General features: G+C 45.6%; 1 protein-coding gene across 1 annotated transcript in view; it reads right to left on the reverse strand.

The window, feature by feature from the left end:
* LOC135914989 (transmembrane protease serine 13-like) overlaps positions 1-12290 on the reverse strand; it is a 264995-nt gene that overhangs the window by 119111 nt on the left and 133594 nt on the right. The window lies entirely within an intron of this gene.

Below are 12290 nucleotides of genomic sequence, written 5' to 3' on the forward strand. Positions count from 1 at the left end.
GAAACGAAAACAGCGGTAATTACCTTCTTTGGCCCCATCGTACCGCGATACGTCTACTATATGGGAGGGGAGCTTCCCTGCTTCCCATACAAGAATACCATACAATTCTGCAAGACTTGCAAGCAAACGGGTCACAGAACGGACGTCTGCCCGAATCCCCACCTGCCGGTATGTCACAACTGCGGCACTCAGGAGCCACAACCAGACCACGACTGCAACCCTGTTTGCGCTACCTGCGGAGAAAAGCATCTCACGGGATCCAAGGAGTGTAAACGTCGTTTCAAGCTACCACCACAGCGACCGCAGCCAAAATCACCAAACCGGATGGCCGTCAAAACGCCGGGCAAGGCGATCAAGTCATCGTCGCCAAAACGGAGATGGTCTGACACAGACGATACGGACGATGACGATTGGCCTCCACTGCGGACTCAAGGGGACATTCCAACGTCGCAACCCCAAATTCGAAAATCAAGATCACAAGAACGACAGAAGAATCCAGACCAAGGGCTCTCTGACCACTCCGCCTCCAGACACCACCGAATGTCCTCTAGATCCCCTACCCCATCCAGGACTACAGTGGCAACGGGAGACTCGACCCAGCATAAGGTGAGCTGGGCGGGGATGGCACAAAAAGGGGCTCCAATAACCGCCAACCCTGAGTACCAAAGAATCGTTTCTGAAAATCGTCAGCTTAAAAAAACAGTAGAAGAACTTAAAATAGAGATGGCAACGCTGAAGGCACAATTTCAGAATACCAAAATTGGGCAAGCTAAACCAGCACAAGGGGATAAACCTGCCGCCCAACAGACAACAATTAGCAACATTGAAAGAATGATGAATCAGGTAGTAGAACAAATTCAGGCTCTGCAAACGTTTCAACAGCAGTTATTTGCTGAGGTGCAGAACCACAAAGTTTATGTAGACGAACAAATGTCTAAACTGCAGCAAACATCACGCAAAAGAGCCAGCAGTAACCCCGGAACACCGACGGCGAGAAAGGTAAAAAACGGGGCTGTTTCCGATTCGACGGATACCGAAATCGTACCTAACCATGGCCAGTAAAACAACCCGAACCACGGACACCGCTGAGATATGGCAATGGAACTGCCGCTCTTTTCAGAAAAGAGCGGCAGCGCTACAAGCTTATTTAGACGCCGCCATTATTCAACCGGACGTCATCTGTCTTCAGGAAGTTGGAAAGGGAGTAGTTAAGCTTAGAGACTACTACACCTTTCAAAATCCCATGTATCCTAGAGTGGCGACGCTGGTGCACAAGAATATCGCGGCCAGTGAACACTATTATCCCCAATGCTCAACGGAGCACCAATTGATCGAATTACACACTACAAAAAGGAGTAAAACCAAAACGTTTATTGGCAACGTGTACAGCCCACCGAAAGAACGGCAGACTGCGTTTCCCGAGATGCTTGAATGGGCGCTTGGACATCTGGAAAAAAAAGACAGGTTTATTTTAGTCGGGGATTTTAATGCTCCCCACACCAATTGGGGTTATAGGACAAATACAAAAAAGGGCAGAAACCTAGTAGAAGCAGTAGACAAATATAACATGCAACTAGAGACCTTACCCCTCGCCCCCACGAGACTTGGAAATAGCGTCTGCGGAGACACGTACCCAGACCTCACCTTTACATTTAACGTAAAAGAGGGACAGTGGAGGAACCTGGATGAAAATCTGGGAAGTGACCATTATATTATTAGTTACTCCACTACGACTCCCAAATTAAGAAAGCCTTTGAGAAACGCGAAACTTACAGACTGGACTGCATATAGACATTACCCGACCCCTCAGCATCCAATAGATTCAATAGAAGAATGGGTAGACGAAATGATGCAGGCATACCAAACTAACACAAAGCACGTCGCGCTAAGCGAAAAAACACCGGTAGTGGATCCCCACCTCGTCCATATGTGGGAAGGCAGGCGAAGTCTTACTAAACGATGGAAGAGACAGCGCTTAAACAGAAAGCTCAGAGCTAGAATAGAACAACTGACAGAACAAGCAAATGAGTATGCTAGGCAACTACAAGCGAACAACTGGATACAATTTTGTGACTCGTTACGGGGAACGCTCTCAACAACCAAAACATGGGCAATTTTACGGAGCATGCTTGATCCATACAATACAAAAACAGTCACTACTAGAGCATTACGCACATTGGTAGGAGAGTTTAAGGGGGATGACGCATCCTTGATCCAAACCCTGGCAGACAGATACATCGGGACAGGAGGAGATAACATCGATAAGAGAGAGTACAAAGGCATGGATAATCCCAAGCTTGATGCACCCATAACGAAACAAGAAGTATATGCCGCCGCTCTTGCATTAAAACATAACTCAGCCCCAGGCGAGGACGGCATCACGAATGCTATGTTAAGAAATATGAGTGATCAGCAACTGGAACGCCTAACCCGGTACTTCAATGAGAAAATCTGGGAAACGGGAGAGCTTCCTAATCAATGGAAAGAAGCGACCATCATATTAATACCTAAACCGGGGAAAGCTAGAACATTGCAGAATCTCAGGCCAGTATCGCTAACCTCCTGCTTAGGCAAACTTTTCGAAAAGGTCCTTCATATCAGCCTTACCAGCTATATTGAAGGGCACGAACTTCTCTCGCACAACATGTACGGCTTCAGACAACATCTTTCTACACAAGACATATTCGTAAGGCTACGAGATGACGTGCTGCAAAATGTACCTACAGGGGGAGAGAACATCATAGCAGCGCTTGACTTAAAAAGCGCTTTTGATACGATCTCCCATACCCTCATACTTGAAGAGCTCGAAAGAATGGGCTGTGGAATTAGGATCCACAATTACATCCGCTCTTTCCTTACTGAACGTAAAGCCACAATAGGTATGGAAAATATTCGATCTTCCAAACTCCCAATGCCTAACAGAGGCACACCACAGGGTGCCATCCTCTCACCACTTCTATTTAATGTCGCAATGAACCGCTTGGCACGACAACTAGAGAACATTAACGACCTCAACTTCGCGTTTTACGCAGACGACATCACGTTATGGGCCTGCAAAGGCTCGTTAGGGCAAAAAGAACAAACTATCCAGGAGGCTATCGACTCGGTGAAGGACTTCGCAGAACAAAACGGTATGCAATGCGCTCCGGAAAAATCTGAGTTTATCCGGATCCACGGGCGTAACTACAGAAACAAACCGAACATCCACCTAACTATGGGTGACCAGACGTTACCAGAAAGAAATATGATCAGAATACTAGGACTATGGTTACAAAGCAACAAAAGAGCCACTCACACCATTGCGACTCTAAAATCAAGCACGAGGAGCATCGCTAGACTAATTAGCAGAATTACAAAGAAAGGTAAAGGGCTCCACGAAAACGAAACCATAACACTAGTCCAGGCTTTTATTCTTAGCAAAATAACATACGGACTACCATATCAAGAGCTAACCCCGTCGGAAATCAAAGAAATCGACCTACTAATACGTGGCGCGTATAAGGCAGCGCTTGGGCTTCCTAAGAATGCGGCAAACGAGAGGGTGCAAGATCTAGGCATATACAACACATTTGAAGAGTTAAGAGCAGCCGTTCTCATGACACAAAGAGAACGACTATGCCTCACAAGCACAGGTAAAAACGTTCTGTCGCGTTTAGGTTACCCATTGCGACCGCAGTACTCCAGGGAACAAACGACCGCAATGCCGGATCCAATACGCGAGCGCATAGTGGTCTCCCCAATCCCACGCAACATGAACAAAACTTATCACACAGCGAGAAGACAAGCGAGAGCTAAACATCTTCAGAAAACCTTCGGCAGTAATCAAGATGTAATGTATACTGATGCAGCTAGATTTAGCAAAGGACATGTAATAGTGGCAGTTCAACCCACACGCCAGGGAACGCTTCACACATCAGCCTCGATACGTACTAGGTGCACTGCTACAGCGGAAGCAGCGGCGATTGCTCTCGCTATCGCATACAAGGAAAAGCAAAGCAGCTCAGCTTTAATAATGTCCGATTCACAAGAGGCATGCAGAATGTACCTACAAGGCAACATACCACAAGTCGCCCTTAAGATCATAGGCGACACATTGAAAGAAGATCATGCAATATTATGGTGTCCTGGCCACGAGGGTATCTCGGGAAACGAACAGGCACACACTCTAGCTCGAGGCTTTACTAACCGAGCTGGAGATACGCACAACGATGAAAAAGACGATCGCCTACTGGTCCGCGATATACTGGAGCACCAGCGAAGAACCCGGCAACAGTACGCCCCACCCCACAAACTACTCAATGTAGAGGAGGCGCAGAAATATAGAAGAATACAGACGGATACCTACCCACATTTGGGTAGATACCATAAAATAAACCCAACCTTGTACACTAACTCTTGCCCGTGGTGCGGGTCATGGCCTTCATTGCCTCACGTAACATGGGAGTGCGCCAAAAGACCTCATGCCATCAATTCACCTTTGGTACTCACCTTGCTAAGGGAGCCCTGGGAGGCCATCCTCGCTCTTGCTGACCTCGAGGCCCAGAAAGGCCTCTTGGACCAAGCTGGGCGGGTCGCGATGGCCACTGGAGTCTTGGAATAGGGACCCACCCTGCACCGCTCTCTTCCGCCAATTTTTTTTTTTTTGCCTCATCAATAAATGTTTATTCCTCCTCCTCCTCCTCCTCCACTTTGCGAAGATCGACGCGACAGAATTTACTAATGAAGTAATCTACTGATTTCCTCCGAAAGCGGGAACCCCTCCCGGTGATTCAAAGTAAGAGGGAAATGTTATTGACAACAAACACCGCCCTCTGCGTCAGTGCAGAGATTCCATCCGGGGACGTCGTTTTTGGCGGTTCGTTCCAAGTTCTACGTTCCACTCCGAGCAAACTCCTATATAGCGTGGTACGAGAGCGCAAATAAGGGACGCTGAAACATTTGTCGAGGCCAGTGCAAATAATGACAGATTGAGACGTAACGACGGAATTTGCGTGCGGCCCTAAATTGAGTGCGTGAGACTCAATCTACTTTGCATCCCCACCCTTTCCCGTTGTGTTTGCCTTCACTCGTTCTTTTTTATTTTGCATAACGCGAGACGTAGTCGACAAGACAACGCAGTGGTACAGCAAGCGAAAATTGGTGTTTATGGAATGGGCGTCGTGTGTTGCTGAAAGCCATTGGCTGTCAATGCGAGGGGTCCAGTATTTGAGGATGCTCGATGAATGAGCTCCGTTTCGCAAGCGAAGGAATTGCCACGTGCGTGAATTCTTTGTCGGCGTACGAAACCACAAACAGCCAACGTTATCCAGCATCATTCCATTGAGGAACATGAGCACATCTCGAACGTTTTCGGTTTCCAAATGCACACGATGACGTACTTGAGGCCATCATATTGGGATCCAGCACACCGATATGTCAATGTTTGAAGTACGAGAGAAAACTGAATTTTTCAATAATCTATTTGATTGCTCCCCCCCCCCCCCATGTCGCGAAAAGAAACGTCATATTCTTTCGAAACGATAGGCTTACTTTTGTAGTTTGCGGCTCAAACGCGTCCTGTTGTTTCAATCACCACAATTAAATGCACCAGTAAAAATATGCCATGAGTGCGATTTTTCGAAAACTAGTTAATTTGTAACACCGAACTGCAGTGACTGAAAACGGGCATATGGAGATGGGATGAACGCGCATTGTATGGTATCAGAGTACCATTTTAAATTTCACTCAGAATGTCTAACAAAGGTTGCAGAAAAGTTCTGGATGCTATTGTGACAAGAACCCCGCGACCCTAAACTACAATAGATGTGGCCCTGCATGCAAATCCATTGACAAATTACTTACAGAGAACAGCGATCGAGTTGTCGTTTATAGCAAAAGAGTTCGGTTGACTTACGAATGACACAAAAAAAAACAATACAATCTATTTTTTCCGAATTCTGACTGCCTGTAAAAAAAAGAAAGGCCGCGAAACAGTATGTCGGTAAGAAATATGCAACACAAGCGGGAAAGAGATCATTCATTTTGCCGCATGACATGCAAGACCGTCACAACTGCGCTTGTCTGATTAATGGCACAACTTGTATATTGGTACATGACTGCCGAGAAATGGGAATCCTTCCAAATAGTGTGGTTTCGCCTGCTATGTCTGATGACTCCTCCCTGCCTCGCTAATTTTCATGATGTTATACCCTAGGGCAGTAAGGGTTTCTTCAGGTATGTAAATATACAATGTTGTATGTAACAACACTGTATGTATACAAGTATACATAGAGTGTTGTTAGGACAGTTGCAAACCTATCGGCATTCTTTTATTTCTATCTTTGAGGACAAGTTAAACCTATAGATATCATTTGCGCTACCCTTTCGTTTAGCTAGGCAGTGCTTTATAATAGCAGTTTTCTCAAGTAAACATGCAAAGAGAAATTGCTACTTCTCTTGGTAAGTTCAACTTGTCGTAAATGAAGTACTCAACTACTGAGGTGGAGTAAAAGATGAAAACAAACAAAAAAAATTCTGGTTACACAAGGTAAACCCAAAAGAGCAGAGAATTACAAAAAGTCACAACTAGTCAAACATTGTGGAGCCAAGCATCCCAATTGAAGAACCCTCACCATAGTAATTACCAGGAAAGAGCAAAAAGCACTAACCGCTACTCGGTTAACCGCTACTTACTAACCGCTACTCGGCAGTAAGAGAGACAAAGATTGAGCAAAAACGCACAAATAAATGAAAAACTGGCTGTTATGAAGTAATTAGGTTCGTGTCTGATGAAGCAACATGTGATTGGAGAGGGCGAGAAAGAAGCGCAAGAAAGGACCCGTAATTAACAGTACGGGGGAGTTGCATTCACTGCCGTGCATTCAAAAGGAAGAATGTAAAAGAAAATAATACCGCGGTAAGGCGTAAAGACAATCGGAAGCTGGTGAATCAACGATGCGATTAAGAAGAAACGCATCAATAACGAAGAGATTGAAAACAAAGTGGAAGAGAAAGAAAGCATACTCAGACGAGAAACCAGACAAGTGTAGTAATGCATATCGAGATGGATGAATGGATGGATGCGAAACTTTAATAAGGTCCTGAGGTACGCAACTCAGCGCGCTGCGAGCCGCTCCCACGTTGTGACAGTCAGGCCTTGCCCGACCGCCGCATCGTGGGCCCTCTGGACAGCCCATAGTTGCACCACGGCATCAGGGCTCTTGATAGCGGAGAGCCACTTGTCTTCATTGATTTCTTCTGTGCCTCGTAACGAGGGGCAACGCCAGAGCATATGATCTAGGCTAGCGATGTCATTGCAATGCCTGCAAGAACTAGTGGCATAGGTGTCGGGATAAATTTTGTGGAATTAAGCCGGGCTGGGATATGAGCCTGTTTGCAGTAATCTGAGGGTCTATGCCTGCGCTCTATTTAAATTAAGTATCGAGATGTATAGAGATCATTATTGAGAGGGAGAGATGGGGGAAGGGGGGTAAGCCGGCTGACCGCAGTTTTTTTTACTGCTAATAAAGCAAATGATGAAGTGTTAAAAAGGAGCAAAGTGTAATTGATGTGGTAAAGAAGACGATGATGACACAATGAAAATGGCGTCGTAGAAATATAATCTGCCTGTGCTTTCCGTGTTTTTATTAGCAAGGTAAACCTTATCTAGAAGACCAGTGTCATCTGTACATTTAACGTCATTTGTGTTTATGCTTCGCAATAAAATGAATTTTGGACCTACCTGGGCAATTCTCCTATTAACACACGAGAAGACAAGCATTTTCTTAGCCTCAAGCATGCAGAAACATGACTTTCCATTCGCTTCAACTAAGCAAGAGGCACACCTTTGCGTAATATGAAACTGAAATTGCGTAAGCATGTCAAGTTAGGGATCATCAGCGAAGATGTTAAAATATTGTCGCCTTCCACGTAACTGTCGGCTTAGCTATTAGTTACAACGCCGCTTCCATCCGTTACACAGCCGTTCATCAACATTTACCACCACCGCTTTCATTTTATGCGCGTCAACCAATCATATGATACTTTGACCACTCTATCAAGGGTGTGTTTGTCTTTGCCTAGCGAAAAAGAAATCATGAGCCATTCCATTCTGTCAAGGTGGATCAATTGTGAAGCTGTTTGTTACACGACAAAGAGGTGACGCATAAGTTTGTACAAAGGTATGTGCACATTTATTGTCGTGATCAGTGGTCACAGTAACGAAAGGTAGGCGCACACAATTAAGTCTATACATCCACGTCCATTCGCGTTATACGTTCGATAAAGCGGGAACCTTAGTGGCAGGGTCTGCTACGACAGATGGGCGGGAACTCACAGTAATTGTCAAGCTTAGGTAACGTTTATATCAAGGCGGCTAATGGAAGGCTGCTTATGGAATGTACAAGCACCAGGTCCTCCAGAACGACAGCCATCAGCAGTGCTCGCATCAACGTAGAGAAGAGCGAAAATTCCGGGACCTCGTAATCCACGCTGACTCTCATTAGCTGTAGGCCTGACAGGTCGCAGCAATTTGATGCGCTCGGCGTGGTTGTTGATAAATTAGCCCTGGAATTTCGAGCCGAGTTGCAAAACTCGTCGAGCATCCATTTACTGAAGTGCAGGCGTGAGCGCTGCAGAGGCCCTTAACAACTCTTTTTTTACAGCAGGCCTCTAATTGAACATTGCCCATGTCGAACGTGCGTAGCAAGCTGCGCAATAGATAAATTTATCACTGCGACTCATTTGTTATATGGTTGCTTAAGCCTTCAATTTTACCGCAAAGAGACACGCGAAGCCACCACTGCATTTTTGCTCAATTCAGCTGGTCCTGTGGTGTTTGCGGGATACGGCAGTACTGTTAATTCAGAAACTTAGGCTTAGGACGAACATGCCTAGCGGCTGATTATTGATGCGACATCATATTATGCCGCGTATCCCGAAGCAGCTGGAGACGGTGGACGGAACGTTTGCTTCAGGAGCAGTGTTAATAGCGTTCGTTAATGATTGTCTGCAGGGAGTGGTTATTAGTAAGTGTTACATATATCTTGTTAAATTGTCTGTGGCGGATACCTTGACTCTAGCCCTTCAGGTCGAAAATACAATGAGGTGGACATTACTTGCAAAAGAAACCGAAGCACGTTATCAACCTATTGAAGAAAATGCACTCATTAGGTTCTAAGTAACTACTTCATGGCATCTATTGCAATTTATTATTTTACCCTGTGAGTTGGCGAAGCGTATTTACTTGAAACAAATTGCGAAAACGGCACGGGTTTCAAGGTATTCCCCAAATAATTGCATACTGTGTTGTCCCAATAAGATAATGTGATACCTAACCATTGGACTTCGGACAAACCACCCTAACTACCTTTAGGGCTGAAGACCGCCTGTAGAACATGGCATGTGCCAATGTAGAATGTAAAGCTCCATCGCAGAGTCTGCCCGCAAGACTGCGGTTATGAATTGGAGAAAGTAATGTTAGCGATAGTTTCCAAAATTAAATTATAGTGCTTGGCGCATGAAAGCAGTTCAAACGCGATATGAGAAATGTCGCGTTAGGACGAGGGACTGCGAAATAATTCCAGTACCTGGGATGTTCTAACGCACATCTAAATCCAAGTTGAAAATATTTTTTTTGTTTATTTCTATGTTCCATTGTTAGGCGGGCGCAGTGGGTGTAAAATTGAATCTGCCACTTCTTGCGCAACACCAGAACGCCAGAGCCGCTGAATGAACCCACCACATGGCAGTGTACTTTTCTTGCCGCTAATGAGGGAAAAGCAATCGCAGGATAAATGAGGCTGAGAAAGCGCTCAAGTGAAATTATACAAATGGCGGTCGACAATATTAGGACAATGACTTTTCGCAGCCTTTTCAACGCAGCTTGGAAGCTTGAAACACTAGGAACATAACACATCATTCATGTTTACTCTCCACTGCCTGAGTGATTAGCTTGAAATACGAGCATTCGTATACCTCATTTGGAACGGCAGACGTTTGACTTTTTCGGAAAATTTTCTCAAGCATTAGGTAGAGGGCACTATGGATTCAAACTCTCTTGAGCCGTCTATTCGATGTCTGCAGAAAGCTAGAGGTTATGGAGCGCATAGACAAGGCGGCCCGTCTAGGGACTTTTAAATAAATATAATTAAATAATCTCGCCTTGATTAATGCATCCACGTGGGCCAGCGCTGTAAATGAGGCAGACATCTTCATCCATATTCCGAAACGACAGGAAGGCGAAGTCATCCGAACAGCTTCCCAACAAAAGACTGCACCTCGTTCCAGTCATTTCCTGCGATGAATAAGGCAGTCAACGCTCTCTACTTGGCATTGTGCAGAATTCGCTAACACAAGCGCACCGCTGTGTAACAGGATATGGAAAACAGTGATTTTACACGGCCCCTTGTTTCACTTATAGCGCCCATATCGTTAGTGCTTCCGGCTAGTAGTGCAACGTCCATTACTGTAAAAATAATGATCGGCATTTTTCGTATTCGCCTCCTTCAGGAAGCCAGTAATGCGGTATATCAAGTCGAAATGACTTCCTTAATGAAGTTTTAAGTACTGTACAGCTTAGACAACCCTTATGTAAGAGGTGCACAACGTGAAGCGAAATTAACAATACCATTCGCCTAAAGAAATAATGATAGCAAAGAGAAAACTGAGTACTGGCAGACAGTATCCCTTTCTTAATAAGTTATTCGCCATTAGTAATGCAGCATAACTGGTGTCGATAAGAGAAGGCGCCTTTGTTAATAGTCGAAAGATGCAACTGGTTAATGTCTCTAGAACATTAGCGCTAAAACATGGCACTGACGGTGGAGGTGAGACATGCAGGCGTTAAGTCTCACAAAATATATACACATATGTAAAATATGTATGAAGCTTTATATATACAGGGTGTTTCTGCAAACACTCTCGAAAATTCCTAAAACAAGGCCTTTGGCAGATAACACAATTCTAGTCCTTGTGCTTGAGGTGGACTTTACTTGCACGATAAAGTGAAATGCATATTCGTCTAATTTAAAAAAACTGGCTGTGGCTTAGCTAAGGTTAAGCCCAGGATGCGAAGCATACTAGCCTTTATTTTACCACGACAGCGTTAAGGAGCTCGTGTCGCAGAAAAGCCGGTGTCGTCGGCGTCGGCTCAGGCGTGCGGCGCTTGCTCAGGCGCACATTTCGTTGTCGCGCCGAACGCTTCGTTGCTCGACGCTCACCGCGTCCGATGCGGGGCGCGCAGACGCTGCGCCGTAGCAAAGCCACCTAGAAACAGTCCCTGTAGCACGCCGCAACCTTCGCTTCTTATTCCAACGAGCAGCTCTGTCTCCAGGAGGCATCTCACCTCGTGAGTGTCTAGCAGAGGCAAGCGCAGCTGCTTATATACCGCCGCGACGCCGCGAGCGACGGCGCGAGTTGGAGCCCCGTTTCTCCTCTGTCGTGGTGTCACGGTGTCACGTGGTATTGAAGGCGACACCGCCGCGCCTGAGGAGCTGGGTTGAGGTCTAGTACTAATATGCCTCGCATAAAACATCTGCAAGAGTTGTCTGGGCTCGTCCATTTGTCTTTGCTGCCAATCGCCATAGCAGGGCCACGATGTACGACTTTGTATAACCTACATAGTGTCTCAAGGTACCTACGTAAGTTACTTAACAATATTTTTTAATATTATCATTCCGCAAAAAAAAAGTGAGGTGACAATACAGTTGTTAAATGGAGCATTAACCGTTTATCTAACTTCTGCTTGAAAAAAAAAAGATGTACCGTCCAGTGCTGATAGAAAGTAAAATAAAAAGAAGGTCACCAGCCGCTACCGACAACCCCCGTCGAAACATTACCCTTCATATTCGCGTTAGGTCGCAAAAAATTCGCAGTTCCGCCCTAAAGGCGAAGCACTGCTTGTGATAGCAGATTAGTAGAAAGCTCTACGAAGTGAGGATAGTAGTTTTATCGACAGTGTAAGCTCGTAAAAATTCGCTCATTAACTAAATTAACAATGGTATAATGTGTAAGCGTGACTCAACGTGGATTTCAAAAAAATATGGCTGTGGCTTAGCTAAGGTTAAGCCCAGGATGCGAAGCATACCAGCCTTTATTTTAGTTGTTGAACCACTGTTTAGCCTGGTGAATTGCTGTTGCTTGGCTATATTTGGTTCGGCTAGACGAAGAAACAACTCATGCGTTACTCTACTTCGCCTTCAAGAGTGGAACGGGACAGCGTTCCCGTCGACCCGCCAAGGGGTGTAAGACAATGGGCTACGGCGCAGCGACTACGCGCCCCGCATTGGACGCGGTGAGCGTCGAGCAACGCA

This window comes from Dermacentor albipictus, chromosome 9 (assembly GCF_038994185.2).
Source record: "Dermacentor albipictus isolate Rhodes 1998 colony chromosome 9, USDA_Dalb.pri_finalv2, whole genome shotgun sequence".
In the NCBI taxonomy this organism is placed as follows: domain Eukaryota; kingdom Metazoa; phylum Arthropoda; class Arachnida; order Ixodida; family Ixodidae; genus Dermacentor; species Dermacentor albipictus.